This window comes from Rhinoderma darwinii, chromosome 3 (genome assembly GCF_050947455.1).
Source record: "Rhinoderma darwinii isolate aRhiDar2 chromosome 3, aRhiDar2.hap1, whole genome shotgun sequence".
NCBI classification, from domain to species: domain Eukaryota; kingdom Metazoa; phylum Chordata; class Amphibia; order Anura; family Rhinodermatidae; genus Rhinoderma; species Rhinoderma darwinii.
This window is the reverse complement of record NC_134689.1, coordinates 142,083,861-142,099,482: the sequence shown is the minus strand read 5'-3', so window position 1 is coordinate 142,099,482 and position 15,622 is coordinate 142,083,861. Positions and strand designations below refer to the sequence as shown.

At 44.8% G+C, this 15,622-nt stretch overlaps 1 long non-coding RNA gene across 1 annotated transcript; it reads left to right on the top strand.

The window, feature by feature from the left end:
• The first annotated feature begins 612 nt into the window (after window positions 1–612).
• LOC142751117 (uncharacterized) lies at window positions 613–14,889 on the top strand. The gene is made up of 4 exons (XR_012882713.1): window positions 613–681; window positions 5,606–5,692; window positions 14,122–14,237; window positions 14,809–14,889. It is a non-coding gene; the product is annotated as an uncharacterized LOC142751117 (long non-coding RNA).
• The last annotated feature ends 733 nt before the right edge of the window (window positions 14,890–15,622 follow it).

Sequence of the window (15,622 nt, the reverse complement as noted above, 5' to 3'; positions counted from 1 at the left end):
ACGTCATGAGGCGAGAAGACGTCGGGACTTCCGCTGCGCTCGGGAAGTTGAAGGGTAAGTATAGTGTCGTTACTATAGTAACATGGGCCCGTGTGTTTTAGTAAATCGGCCCCAGTTACTATAGTAAGTTTGTATAGACGCAGTGCTGGGGGGTGTGGCCCCCTTGACTTCGGGGCCCATTCGCAATTGTGACCGCTGCGATCATTATAGCTGCACCGCTGAATTTTTTAGTTGCCCGGGGATCTGGGGCACCGGGCCGAATATCTGCGGCCTGGAGGCCCGGTGCTAGCGACGCCCCTTCCTGTACACGTCAGGTCCGTGCAGGGCCGCCATCAGGGGGGTACTGGGGGTACTGCAGTGGGGGGCCCGGGCATAAATTTAAAAAAAAGGGGCCCGCACTCTGCCGCTGGAATGAATATACTCACGGCAGTGTGGCTCTTACGATTTTATTTCGGTGAAAGGAACAGGTCCCATCACGAAGAAGGGGCCCGTTCATTACATCAGAATAAAACCGTAAGGGCCCGCTGGAGAGATGTGCCCGCCCCTCCTCCTCCACAACAGCGTGACAGCGTGTGGGGAGGAGACAAGGGGAGGAGACATCACAGTAGCGGGAGTTATGAGCTCAGCCTCGGAGGATACGTCCAGCAGCAGCAGCAGCCGTCGTCTTCTTCTTCTGACACAGTGAGTACTAAGTTATGATGTGCCCGGCTGCTGCTGCCCGGAGCCTCCTGAAAAAATCTCCTCCTGCCCCCATAGAAAGTAAATATCTTACCCATGTCTGTATTATGTTAACACCGCAGCATAGGATTGTATCAGCTCTACGGCTCTTATCTCCCGTCCTGTGTAACATGTGCAATAAACCTGTCTTCTCCCTCTGTTTACACAGGACAGGAGATAAGAGCCGTGGTAGAGCTGAGTGATACAATCCTATGCTGCAGTGTAAACTAATACAGACGTGGGGAAGATTTTTGCTTTCTATGGGGAGACGGTAGAGTTAGATGATAATGGGGGCAGGAAGATGATAATGGGGGCAGGGAGATGATAATGGGGGCAGGGAGATGATAATGGGGGCAGGGAGATGATAATGGGGGCAGGGAGATGATAATGGGGGCAGGGAGATGATAATGGGGGCAGGGAGATGATAATGAGGGCAGGGAGATGATAATGGGGGCAGGGAGATGATAATGGGGGCAGGGAGATGATAATGGGGTAGAGTTAGATGATAATGGTGGCAGGGAGATGATAATGGGGGCAGGGAGATGATAATGGGGCAGGGAGATGATAATGGGGGCAGGGAGATGATAATGGGGGCAGGGAGATGATAATGGGGGCAGGGAGATGATAATGGGGGCAGGGAGATGATAATGAGGGCAGGGAGATGATAATGGGAGCAGGGAGATGATAATGGGGGCAGGGAGATGATAATGGGGGCAGGGAGATGATAATGGGAGCAGGGAGATGATAATGGGGGCAGGGAGATGATAATGGGGGTAGAGTTAGATGATAATGGGGGCAGGGAGATGATAATGGGGGCAGGGAGATGATAATGGGGGCAGGGAGATGATAATGGGGGCAGGGAGATGATAATGGGGGCAGGGAGATGATAATGGGGGCAGGGAGATGATAATGGGGGCAGGGAGATGATAATGGGGGCAGGGAGATGATAATGAGGGCAGGGAGATGATAATGGGGGCAGGGAGATGATAATGGGGGCAGGGAGATGATAATGGGGGCAGGGAGATGATAATGGGGGCAGGGAGATGATAATGGGGGCAGGGAGATGATAATGGGGGCAGGGAGATGATAATGAGGGCAGGGAGATGATAATGGGGGCAGGGAGATGATAATGGGGGCAGGGAGATGATAATGGGGTAGAGTTAGATGATAATGGTGGCAGGGAGATGATAATGGGGGCAGGGAGATGATAATGGGGCAGGGAGATGATAATGGGGGCAGGGAGATGATAATGGGGGCAGGGAGATGATAATGGGGGCAGGGAGATGATAATGGGGGCAGGGAGATGATAATGGGGGCAGGGAGATGATAATGAGGGCAGGGAGATGATAATGGGAGCAGGGAGATGATAATGGGGGCAGGGAGATGATAATGGGGGCAGGGAGATGATAATGGGGGCAGGGAGATGATAATGGGGGCAGGGAGATGATAATGGGGGCAGGGAGATGATAATGGGAGCAGGGAGATGATAATGGGGGCAGGGAGATGATAATGGGGGCAGGGAGATGATAATGGGGGTAGAGTTAGATGATAATGGGGGCAGGGAGATGATAATGGGGGCAGGGAGATGATAATGGGGGCAGGGAGATGATAATGAGGGCAGGGAGATGATAATGGGGGCAGGGAGATGATAATGGGGGCAGGGAGATGATAATGGGGGCAGGGAGATGATAATGGGGGCAGGGAGATGATAATGGGGGCAGGGAGATGATAATGGGGGCAGGGAGATGATAATGGGGCAGGGAGATGATAATGAGGGCAGGGAGATGATAATGGGGGCAGGGAGATGATAATGGGGGCAGGGAGATGATAATGGGGGCAGGGAGATGATAATGGGGGCAGGGAGATGATAATGGGGCAGGGAGATGATAATGGGGGCAGGGAGATGATAATGGGGGTAGAGTTAGATGATAATGGGGGCAGGGAGATGATAATGGGGGCAGGGAGATGATAATGGGGGCAGGGAGATGATAATGAGGGCAGGGAGATGATAATGGGGGCAGGGAGATGATAATGGGGGCAGGGAGATGATAATGGGGGCAGGGAGATGATAATGGGGGCAGGGAGATGATAATGGGGGCAGGGAGATGATAATGGGGGCAGGGAGATGATAATGGGGCAGGGAGATGATAATGAGGGCAGGGAGATGATAATGGGGGCAGGGAGATGATAATGGGGGCAGGGAGATGATAATGGGGGCAGGGAGATGATAATGGGGGCAGGGAGATGATAATGGGGCAGGGAGATGGCATTGGGTAGGGAGGGAAATGATGCTAGAGTGGGAAGGAGATAATAATGGAGGGAGGATGGCACTTGAGTAGGGATGCACGATGCATCAAAACTTTGATACGGTTTCGATACCGTGCACCCCCAAACGGTTCGATACCGTTATTTAATGTATTTTGATACTAAGCTGTCCGGCCGCACAGCTCAATATTGTAATACATGAATGTATGAGAGCGGAGCTGCGGCTGTGTAATACAGTTACGGCCCCGCTCCGGAGTCCTGACATGTGCGCGCCGCCAGGATTATGTGATGCAGCCAGCACTGCACTAATGAGCGGCGGCACTGAAAACAGAACATGGCGGGCGCACTACAAAACACCCCCACATGTTCTGTCTTCAGTGCCTGAACTGCCGCTTATTAGTGCAGCGCCGCCCGCATCACCTCGTGCTGACTGCGTGCGGGGCGGGGCAATGGCTGTATTACACAGCCGCAGTCCCACTCTATAAAGGCAGAGATCAGAGAAACCTCTCATCTCCTCCGCTATTCCCCTGAATGCTGCGATCACAGCTGACTGCAGCATTCAGGGGAAAATGAGAAGGGGGGATGCCCCTTGGATCACGTCACAGGGAATTCCTGTGACGCGATTGAGGGACATACCATATATGGGCAGACAGCCCAGGGTCCATTGAAGGACCCCAGGGCTGTATTACCATATTTCCTGTTAGGGCATACTCAGGTTTGTCGTAACAACTGCCTGTGTACTATCCGTATATAGATATATACCAGTACATTAAAGTTTAAAAATAAAGTAAAAACATAAAGTAATGTTAAATTTAAAAAAAAATACACATACACCTTTTTTATAAAACACATTAAAATAAGTCTCAATACATAAAATATACACATATTCGGTATTGGCGCAGCCGTAATAACCTGCACAACAATTTTTTTGCGTCATTTATGATGTGTACGCTGTAAAAAATAAAATAAAAACTTTCACTTAATATTGTGAGGCACGAGGTGCGATGATGAATTTAACCTCCATATGCCTCACATTAATAGTAATTAACCCCATCATGTACCTTACACATTAACCCATTATAATTGAGGAACATGATGGGGTTAATTACTATTAATGTGAGGCACATGGAGGTTAAATTTACCATCACACCACGCGCCTCACATCAGAAATGGAAGAACGGTTTTGTTTTTTTATTACTGTCGAAATCGCAATACTACACAAAGTATCGGTACCGAAGTCCAAATTCTGGTATCGTGACATCCCTCCACTGGAGGAGGCATTATACAATGGGGGGGGGGGGGGTAATAATTGGGTGAAAAGTGATGATATCTGAAGGGAGGGGAGAAATTATACATGGGGAGGGGTAGAGGAAGGAGAGAGTATACCTGGGTAGGGGGAGAAAGCTTATACCGGAGGCATAGTTAGCAACAGTCCTGAATTTGCAGAGACTGTCCTGAATCTACAGAGGCAGTCCCGGCAAATTACTGTCCCAGACGTGTCTCAGCCACTGCCATATTTAGGATGCAGATACAATTGAATACTATGGCAGAGCAGGAAAGTATCAGCTTCCTGCTCTTCCATTCACCCATCCAGGAGCGGAATCTCCTAGAGGTAGCCCCTGAGGTCACTGTCCATATATGGACAGTGAGGTCAGGGTCTCCTCCTGGACTGGAATCCCCTGTAGAGAGTGCCACACACACCCCTGTAGTTAGCGCCGAACATACCCCCTGTAGATAGCGCCACACACACACTCCCCTGTATATAGTGCCACACACTGCCGCCTGTAGATAGCACCACACAATCCCATGTAGATAGCGCCACACAGCCCTGTAGATAGTGCCACACCCACCCTGTAGATCGCACCACACCCCCCCCCTGTAGATAGCGCCACACCCACCCCTGTAGATAGCGCCACACACAGCCCCCTGTAGATAGCGCTACACACAGCCCCCTGTAGATAGCGCTACACACAGCCCCCTGTAGATAGCGCTACACACAGCCCCCTGTAGATAGCGCCACACACAGCCCCCTGTAGATAGCGCCACACACAGCCCTGTACATAGGGCCACACACACCCGCCTGTACATAGCGCCACACACACCCCAGTACATAGTGCCACACACCCCCTGTAGATAGCGCCACACACCCCCCAGTAGATAGCGCCACACCCCCTGTAGATAGTGCCACACTCCCCCCCTGTAGATAGTGCCACACCCCCCCTGTAGATAGTGCCACACCCCCCCCCTGTAAATAGCTCCACACACTGCCCGCTGTAAATAGCGCTCCACACCCCCTGTAGATAGCGCCACACACACCCCCCTGTAGATAGTGCCAAACACACCCCCCTGTAGATCGTGCCACCCCCCCCCACCCGTAGATAGTGCCACACACCTCCCCTGTATATAGCGCCACACACAGCCCCCTGTAGATAGCTCCACACACTGCCCCCTGTAGATAGCGCCACACACACTCCCCTGTAGATAAAAGTCTAAATGCTAAACTCTGGCCACAGGTAGGGGTCTGGTGGAAAGGTATCTGAAATACCTAACATGTCTGGTCTAGGATCTGAATTTTTTTCTGGTTTGGTGTCTGAATTAATCTTGTTGTGTGGTTTTTACACAGATAACGTGTGTGCAGCATGTGAAGAGAATGCAAAAGCATTATCCAGGCATGCCCGTGGCGGTGGGAGATCTTAGGGACTACATTTTGGTGAGTGACTCTGCTGTGTATAGGGCTTCAGTGCAATGATTTTTGTTTATATTGCCCTCCTACACCCTGGCAGATTCTATATACACACACACTCACACTCACGTTCCCTTTTTGCCCCCCACAGAGCCGCTGTCTCTTGTCTCTTCCCTGTCACTCCACAGAGCCCCTGTGAGGTTGCGTCTCCCCCCTGGCTACCACTGCTACTTTCAGTTCTCCCAGCCCTGGCACTTAGTCTCTCCCCTTTGCCCTCCGACACCCACCTCCTGTCTCTGCCCTGCTCCTCCAAAGAGTTTTCTTTTTAATGTGCCCTACCTCCCGCCCCTTTACATTTCACCCCCCCTCCTAATAACCAGAGGGGCGGGGGCCCAGACTCATTGGCAGTATGGGGCCCAGAAATTCCTGATGGCAGCCCTGGGTCCGTGGGACAGTTGGGTTCAGTGACAGCGGGTCCTGCGTGTCTCTGACACACAGGATCCACCTGTTATCCATTACATCTAAGTTCATATACAGGTTCAGGACCCACTGACACTGAAACCGTTAGGGTATGTTCACACGCTTAGCAAAAATCGTCAAAATACGGAGCTGTTTTCAAGGGAAAACAACTCCTGATTTTCAGGCGTTTTTTAATAAAACTTGCGTTTTTCACAGCCGTTTTTGGAGCTGTTTTTCTATAGAGTCAATAAAAAACAGCTCCAAAAACGTTCCAAGAAGTGACATACAGTTATTTTTCGCGGGTGTCTTTTTACGTGCCGTTTTTGGAAAACGAGGCGTAAAAAAACGCCCCGTCGGAATGGAACACCGTATTTCCCATTGAAGTCGATGGACAGATGTTTGTAGGCGTTCTGCTTCCATTTTTTCTGGCGTTTTCCGAGGCGTAAACGCCCCGAAATACGCCTGAAAACACTCTGTGTGAACATACCCTCAGGTTTGCAGGACTGATGGAATCAGGACATAGCGAACGATACAGCTGTTCTATATAGAGAATACAGAGCAGCTGTATCTCAAAAAGTAAAACAAATTTTTCATTAAAAACTATTTAGAAAGTTGCACTAATCACACTGACTAACCTTTTTATTAAAAAATTTTTTTAAAAAAATGCCCTTCATGGAGTACATAGCCTTTAAACACAAATAGGGGCTCGAATTTGGCACTTTGCAGTTTGGTGCATATATCATAAATTTTTTTACTTCTTTTTATGTAAAAGCAGAATTACTGTAGAACTTAAAGTGAGAGTGGATGAAAAAAAATAAGTTTTAGGCCTAATTCACATGAGCGTGTTCGGTCCATGATATACGGTCCGCATGTCGGCCGCACTTCTCGGACCGAACACACTGCAGGTTGCCGGGCTCCTAGCATCATACTTATCTATGATGCTAGGTGTCACTGCCTCGCTGCGGGCTCCCTGCAGTGTGTTCGGTCCGGGAAATGCGGCCGACATGCGGACCGTAAATCATGAGCCGAACACTCTCATGTGAATCATGCCTTATGCTTCTCTGAGGATGAAATCCCAAAGAATGAACTGGGCCTTGTCCATACAATGAAGTTTCAATGTAGTTTGTTTGTTTTTTTTTTGTTTTTTTTTAAGCCAAAACCATAAGTGGAATGAGTAGGGGGAGAAATAAGTCTTCCTTTATTTTAAAATTAAAAATCCTTTTCACGGTTTGCTTTTTTGAAAATTTAGGACAAGCTTGCTCTTTGTTTGTTTGTTTGTTTGTTTGTTTCTATAAACCACAGCATGCAATATCCTTCATGTCTTTGTGCCATTTTACCCTAATTTTTGTCAACAGAGGAAGATTGAGGTGGGAAAAAACATATAAAAAATCCATCACCCATCAGTGCAGTTCTAAGAACATTTCCTAGAAATCAGTTTAAAAAAGTGTCCTCCAAACGTGGTGAAAATGCTTCTAAACCAAATGTATTATGATGCAGTTTTGCTGAATTTTTACTATTGCATTTATTCATTGAGTTTGTAATGCTGCTATAATTTGGCCTCATAAGGGCCACTAAGTTCATGGCTGGCAACATATGGATGGGTATCAAGCAAGGTCCTGTGAAGAGCTGAGGTCAAAAGAGGGGCAAATCAAAAGAAAAGGTGCCAGAAGAGATCAGCAGTACCCGCTAACTGCTGTAACTCTCAGGAGCCATGTGTCTTACTACTCAAGTCCTAAACGTAAGTGCCTAAAATGAAAGGTTCAAATGCTGTATTATTCTTTCAAATTATTAGTAAAGTGTATTTATTAGTTTATGTGTGTGTCTGTTTGTCTGTACACTGATTTCCTTGTGGCCTCCTAGCCTTTGAAAACGTGCCAGAGAACTTAATTCAACAGACATTTAACTTCATAAATTTGACACCGCCATTTCAGGAAAACCTCACTCACTGATGAATCTGATATAAGTGAGTATTCACATCTGACCAGCATCTGTTACGAAGGGCTGGATCATCTTCTGGATATAATTTTTCTTTGAATACTGAACTTGTCTTAACACCATGGACGCCACAACTGTTACTTTATTCAAGGCTTTGATTTCATGATGTTTTGCATCAAAAAGACAAGATTTTTTCCTATTTTTGATGCTGAATTCTCTTGAAAAATATTTTATTCTATTTCATTTTTCAGTATTTTGTTTTCATGGCAGTTATAGAGACAATGGGGAGAATTTATTAGGCGCTCTACACCAGTTTTCTGGTGTTGAAAAGTTGAAATGTGCTAAAAAAAAACGTAGCATTTTGCGGAAAAACATTGCAACAATTTTATTTTTACACCTCAAATTAAAAAAAGGTTGTCATGGCTTAGTGGGTAGAAACAGGGATAATGCAGCCTGATAAATTTACTAGAATTTATGCCAGAAAACTGGCAGAAATTATAGCGCAAATCAATTTGATTTTCTGGCACACGGAAAGCCAGAGAAGAGCATAATTTATTAAGAAGCATGCACCTTTCAATAATTTATGTGCATCTTACTCCAGCATTCTTTAGATAAACCACTTATATAACATATGACATAACTATACATCATAGTCGGTAAGGGAGAGTATGAAGCTGGCTCACGGGCTGAGCCCACTTCATACTCAGCAAGTGCCTTTCCCTATGTTACAGCCTACACTCCACTGCATAAACCGGGATTAGAGATAAATCTGATCCCGGTCATATAACCCCTTAAATGCCTCGTTCAAGAGCCACCGTGGCATCTGAGCTGTTAGAAAGAGTGGGAGCCCCCTCTGTCACTCTATCGGCACCCCTGAGAAACGATCAGGGGGTGACGATGATTATTATGGCAACCTGGGGGCCTAATAAATGCCCCCAGGTCTGCCATCTTTCTGCTCCTTTTAAACCCTGCCAGTGGCAGAGCTTAATCAGAGACGCTAAAAAATACTAGTATTGCAGTGTATTATACCATCAATCGCCTGTGTAAAAAAAAAAAAAAAAGTGGAAAACAGTTAAAGTTTTTAGTAATGAAAAAATATATATATTAAAAATAATAAATATTTAAAAAAATAACAACTTTTTCCAAAGCAATTCTAAAGCAATGTAAAAAAAATTAAAAATAAACATAATTGGTATAGCCAAATCTGTAAAAGCCATAACTATTACAATATTCCATCATTTAACCTGCAGGTTGAGCCCTGAAAAATACGCTAGAATTGCTGTGTTTTGGTTACCTTAGTTCCGAAAAAATAAAGTAAAAAGTGATCAAAAAGTCGTACTAGAACTCGCCTTGCAAAAAGCAAGCACTCACATTGCTTCATCCATGTAAAAGTAAAAAAGTTTTGGCTCTTAGTATACCGGGGCACAATAAAAATTTTTAAGAAATAGTTATGTTTTTTTTGTAAAATTAGCACATAAAAAAAACCTATATCAATTTTGTATTACCGTAATTGTATTGACCTGCAAAATAAAGTAAACATGTCATTTTTACCACACTGTGAATATCGTATAATCTAAACCCAAAAACAATGGAGGAATTGCTGATTTTCTCAATTTCCACCCCACAATGACTTTTTTCAGCATGGTACATTTATTGGTGCCATTTTAAAACTACAACTCAAGCCACAAAAAACAAGCCCTCATACAGCTAGGTCGATGTAAAAATAAAAAAGCTATGACTCTCGAAATGCGGAAGTGAAAAAACTAAAATGAAAAAAAGAAAAATGTCTGCAAGGGGTTAAGATTAGCGTATCAAACGTTCGTTTTAACCCCTTCCCGATATTTGACGTATGGGTAGGCCATGGAAAGCTAGTGCTTCCCGCATTTTGCCGTATCCATACGCCTAATGCTTGGCACCGGCTCAGAAGCTGAGCCGGTGCCATCATCGCCCAATGTCAGCGGTATCTTACAGCTGGCATCCGGCTGTAATGGCGGGGACCGAAATTAGCTTAGATCCCCGCCATTAACCCCTTAAATGCAGCGCTCAAACGTGATCGCTGCATTTAAGGTGTTTGCAGCTCATCGGAACCCCAGCAATGAAATTGCCGGGGTTCCGGTGGCTGCAATGGCAACCGGAGGCCTAATACTGGCCTCCCGGTCCGCCTAGCATGGAAACCGGTCAGGACTGGCGTCATCAGCGGTGGAAGTCAGCTGTATGTTACAGCTGATAGCCACCTGTAACAGCAGGAACCGGAGAAATGGCTCCGATCCCTGCCATTAACCCCTTCGATGCAGCGATCGAAAGCAATCTTAGCGGTTGCTAGCAGATCGCCAGCCTTGACAGGCAATTAGGACTGGCGACTGCTGCTATGGCAACAGGACACACAATGGCATTCTGCTCTACCATTACGGAAGCCGATTAGGCCCCGCCGGGAGGCGAAGTCTAATCGGCTTGCTGCCAGTGAATAACTGACAGATCTAGTACATTGCACTACGTAGGTAGCCCAATGTACTGTATTAGAAAAAAAAAATCTGACAGTTGGACCTTCAAGTCCCCTAGTGGAACTTGAAAAAAAGTGTAAAAAAAAAGAGAAAAAATGAAAGTTTGAAAACATAATAAAAGTTTCAAGTAATAAAATAAAACACAATCGTATTTGGTATCACCACCACCGTAACGACCTGAGGTATGAAAATATTATATTATTTATTGCACTCAGTGAACAGCGTACAAAAAAACGATACCAGAGTTTCTGTTTTTTGGTCACTTTGCCCTACAAATATTGGAATAAAAAGTGATCAAAAAGTTGCACGTATCCAAAAATAATGCCTATAAAAACTATAGCTCGTCTCGCAAAAAACAAGCCCTCATACAGCTCCGTCGACAAAAAAGTTAAAAGGTTATGGTTCTCACAACTTGGTGACAGAAAAAATACATTCTTTTTCCTTCAATGAAAAACGGTCCTACAATATGATTGAGCAATAATCTGGTCCAAATGTTAACCTTCTGAGGATACTGGGTATGACTGTCTCTCATCCAATGTGGATTTTTGTCTGCCCAATACCTTATGTTCTGTCGATTTACAGAACCGTTTAGTTCAAACTTAGCTTCATCCGAAAAACAGGTCCAGTTGAAAATCTGATGATTATCATCAAATCGTGTCATCATTGTATCGCAAAATTCCACTCTTCTGTCATAATCATCTTCAGATAGCTCCTGAACTAGACGTATTTTTTAAGGATGATAATGATGCCTCTTCAAAATTTGATGGACTGATGTGGCATTGATATCATTTTGTTGTGCTCCACTTGAGACAGATGTATGAGGATTATCATGTACAGGGAGCAGAACAGCTAAAATTTTTCATCATTACTAGCATGTTTGGGTCTTCCGGATCTTGGTGCGTCTTTAATTGAACGATGAACAGTTCTTTTAACAGTTGACAACAGTTAATGTCACGAAGGGTCTGTGGACCCACTGGGCTGTACCGCCATGGCGGTAAGGCAGCAGGCCAACAGGGAGCAGGTGATAGTCTACAGTTCTTATAGGTACCTGTGGCAGCTCAGACAGCAGCAGGGCAGGCTCGGCTTGGACTAAATTGCAGGCGGACGTCAGGCGATGTGAAGCAGGTCAGACGTGGATGCAGCACGACACGACTTTGGCACAGCTCCGTGCTAAACCAGGAAGGTATGGATTGCTAGGAACAGGAACTGGAAACAAGTATAGGGACACGGACAGGGACTGGAACAGGGATTGGGACTGGAACAGGAAACAACTAGGAGGCCATCACATAGACAAACTTAGGGAACACAACAACGCTCAGGCATAGAACTAGGGGGCTGGACCCCTCTTATAGTCCAGGGTACTCACGGGTCAAAGTTCATCCATGAGGTCCGGTGCGCACGCTGCCCCTTTAAGAGCGGGGACGAGCGTGCGCGCGCACCCTCCGGAATCCAGCAGAGGTGAGTGGATGCGAGCGCTGGCGTCTCCTGAGGAGGAGGCTGGGGCCAGTGCTTGCCGACTCGTGGCTGCGGCTGTCAGGGGGAGGTTGGAACTGACAGCCCGCAGCCACGGACATTACAGTTAACAGTTGACAATGAAATTGGATCACCAATAGTATAAGTGCCATTGAATAAAGCCGCTACTTCTCGATAGGATCTTATTTTTTCTTCACCATACCCTCTCATCATCAATAAAGTGATCCTTTCCGTTTCGGTCAAATGCATTTTGTGATATGACAATAGAAATGTACAAAAATTTAAATTACTCTCCGAATTAGTGCTCTGAAATTCACAAGCGACTACCGAAATATGTACACATGAAATCATGTTAAAATCGTAGACAAGGTCCATTTTGTATTGCCGAGGCCGATTGTAATAATACGTAATTTAAAGTCACCTTGATGTGACATTCCCAAGCTCACACACACACACGCCCACACACATTTAGGATTTTACCCGCGCGGTAGATTCTGGGTAACGCTAACACCGGCGGTAGCCGATAATGAAGATGATAAATTTAAAGTTAAATATCTCAGCGAAAAAAATCCTATCTCAAAATCAATTGCGGCATTGTTTTCGTATTGAAAAGAGCTTTCAAATGAGCCCCCCCCCCTCAACCCCTGTGTCATTTAAGATTTTGCTACCCCTGCCCACCCTACCGCCCCCAAGTGGGTGGGGGTGTTTTTTTTTTGCCGTTAACTGGTAGATTTTATGACCCCATTAAATCCCACCAAATTTCAACCCTCTGCATCGAGCCATTCAAACGTTATGAGGGTGTTCCAGAACTTTTGGTGGGCACTGTATATACACATAATATATATATATATATATATATATATATATATATATATATATATATATATATATATTAGGGCTGGGCATTTACGGCCTAAATCAAAATCACGATTAATTGAACACGTAACCTCAATTACGATTAAAGAACTATTATTTAGACCACACCCATTTTGCATGACACGCCCCCTATTTGCATGCCGCGCCATTAAATTAACATTTATCCCCTGAGCCTGCTGTATATTACTATATATAATATACCCCCTGATACTGCCCCCACACGGTATATTGCCCCCGTAGTGCTCCCCACACAGTAGAATGCCCCTAACTGCCCTCCACCCAATATATTGCCCCAATAACTGCCCTCCACACAGTATAATGCCCTTATAGCTGCCCTCCACACAGTATAATGCCCTTATAGCTGCCCTCCACACAGTTTTATTCTCTCATAGCTGTCTCTACACAGCATAATGCCCCCATAACTGCCTTCCACACAGAACAATACCCCATAACTTCCCTAAACACAGTATAATGCACCCATAACTGCCCTCCACACAGTATAATGCTCCTATAACTGCGCTTCAGACGACCCTCCACACAGTATAATGCCTCTATAGCTGCCCTTCACACAGTAAAATGCCCAATATAGCTGCCCTCCAAACACTAGAATGCCCCCCATAGCTGCCCCCATACATAATAATGCCCCCATAGCTGCCCCCACACAGTATAATGCTTCCCATAGCTGCCCACACACAGTATAATGCCCCCATAACTGCCCCATATTTGCCCTCCACGCAGTATAATACCCCTATAACTGTCCCCATAGCTGCCCTCCACACAGTATAAAGTTCCCCATAGCTACCCCCACACTGTATAATGCCCAACCGCTGCCCCCACACAGTTTAATGCCCCCCATAGCTGCCCCCACACAGCCCGAATAGTGCCTAATAAAATACATACTCACCTAAACCCGTTCCAATGATAAGTGGTGTATGTGGCTCATCACTGCCTCGCGCCTGTCTGCGCCGAGCCATGAGCGTCCGGCGACACAGAGTGAATGGTAGAGCAGGGACCTTACAGCTCCCTGGTCTACTGTGGATTCAACTGTATCTGTGTCCTAAGAGCGCAAATACAGTTGAAACCAGGAAAAAAAAACTAAGGCCCTTAATTGCCCATACATATATGGAAGTCTTGAACTATGAGTGTAGAAATGAATGTCTAAAATAAAATATATGTTGTGTCCTAAAATGGTGTCTTGTCCTTTTTCTACAGCAATGTCACATTCCTCGGGATGGGTCCAGATTTCTAGATACTTTCTATTGTCTACTGCCAGCATAAATGTAACAAATATTACAGCAGAATCCTTCAAAACATTTCGTTCATTATAGGTAAAAGTTCCCCTTTGGATTTTGGATGCAAATTAAATAGAACTACAGCAAATATACAGTATGGCTGAAATTCATGTCTAGTTCAGAACAAAATTGCAAACCCATTGTTTTCTATAGCCCCATGCACACGACCGTGGTTTACAGAAATCTGTGTGGGTAGGGGGCGCAAATCCGGACCACAAAAACTCAGGCCATCTCATTTTACGGTTCATATTTGCAGATTCACCAATACTGGTGAGTTGTTGAGGATCCATGAGTCCTGATGACACACCAAGGGTTGTTTTTGTGGTCCGATTGACCGCAACGGACTTGTGGTTTTGAAGACCGCAAAACCAATGCTGTCATGTTCATAAGGCCTATTGTGTAGTTGTATGATAATAGTGATTATGTAGTTTTCTTGTGTTTTAAGATGGCCTTTTTGGGTTTCAAAGTGCCAGAGTGAGGGTATGTTCACACGCAGTGTTTTCAGGCGTATTTCAGGGCGTTTACGCCTCGAAAAATGCCTGAAAAAACGGATCACACAAACGAATTGGTGCATTTTTTTATTTTATTTTTTTTCCCAAACTTACAGGAGGGGATCCTAAAGAGAGGAAAAGTATAAAGGAAATACATCTACTGCTCTGTTTTGTACCAACTCCAAAAAAATTCAACTCTTTTAATAAAAGAAAATGTACATGAAAAGTCAAAATGTTGTTAATGGTGTCTTCTTAAAAACAAAATGCACAACAAGTAGAATATGTTTTTACTCTTTAGAGCCTGTATTCTGATGTGCTGCCCATAATGCATTTCACATGTGAGAATTTTCAACCAGACTTTGAAGGCTTTAACCAATAAATACTTAAAATGTTTGTAACATCTGTTATATTATTGTATTAGCTTGAGGCTAAACAATAAAGCGGCAATACACATTCAGATAATGTAATAACTTTCTATTCATCACTAATAACATGTATTTGCAATGCACTTTAACTATTTGTTGGTTACGCCCAGATATTCAGGTTGGATTAAGCTTTTTGTATTGTTGTTATGTGTTTTTTATTTTATTAACTCCTTAATGACCGGGCCTGTTTGTACCTTAATGACCAAGCCAGATTTGTCAAATCTGGTATGTCTGACTTTATCAGAGAATAACTCTGTGAAAGTTTTGAATATCCAAGTAATTCTGACATTGTTTTTTCGTCACATGTTGTACTTTATTTTAGTGGTAAAAGTAGACTGATACGATTTGCGGAAATTAATTAAAAAATAGAGAAATTGAAGAAATTTTGTAAAAATTATAATTTTTCCCTATTTTTAACGGCAATATGTCACATATGTACATACATACTGCACAATTTTTTTAATTAAATATATATTTCCATCTCTTTACTCTATTTTGGCAGCAC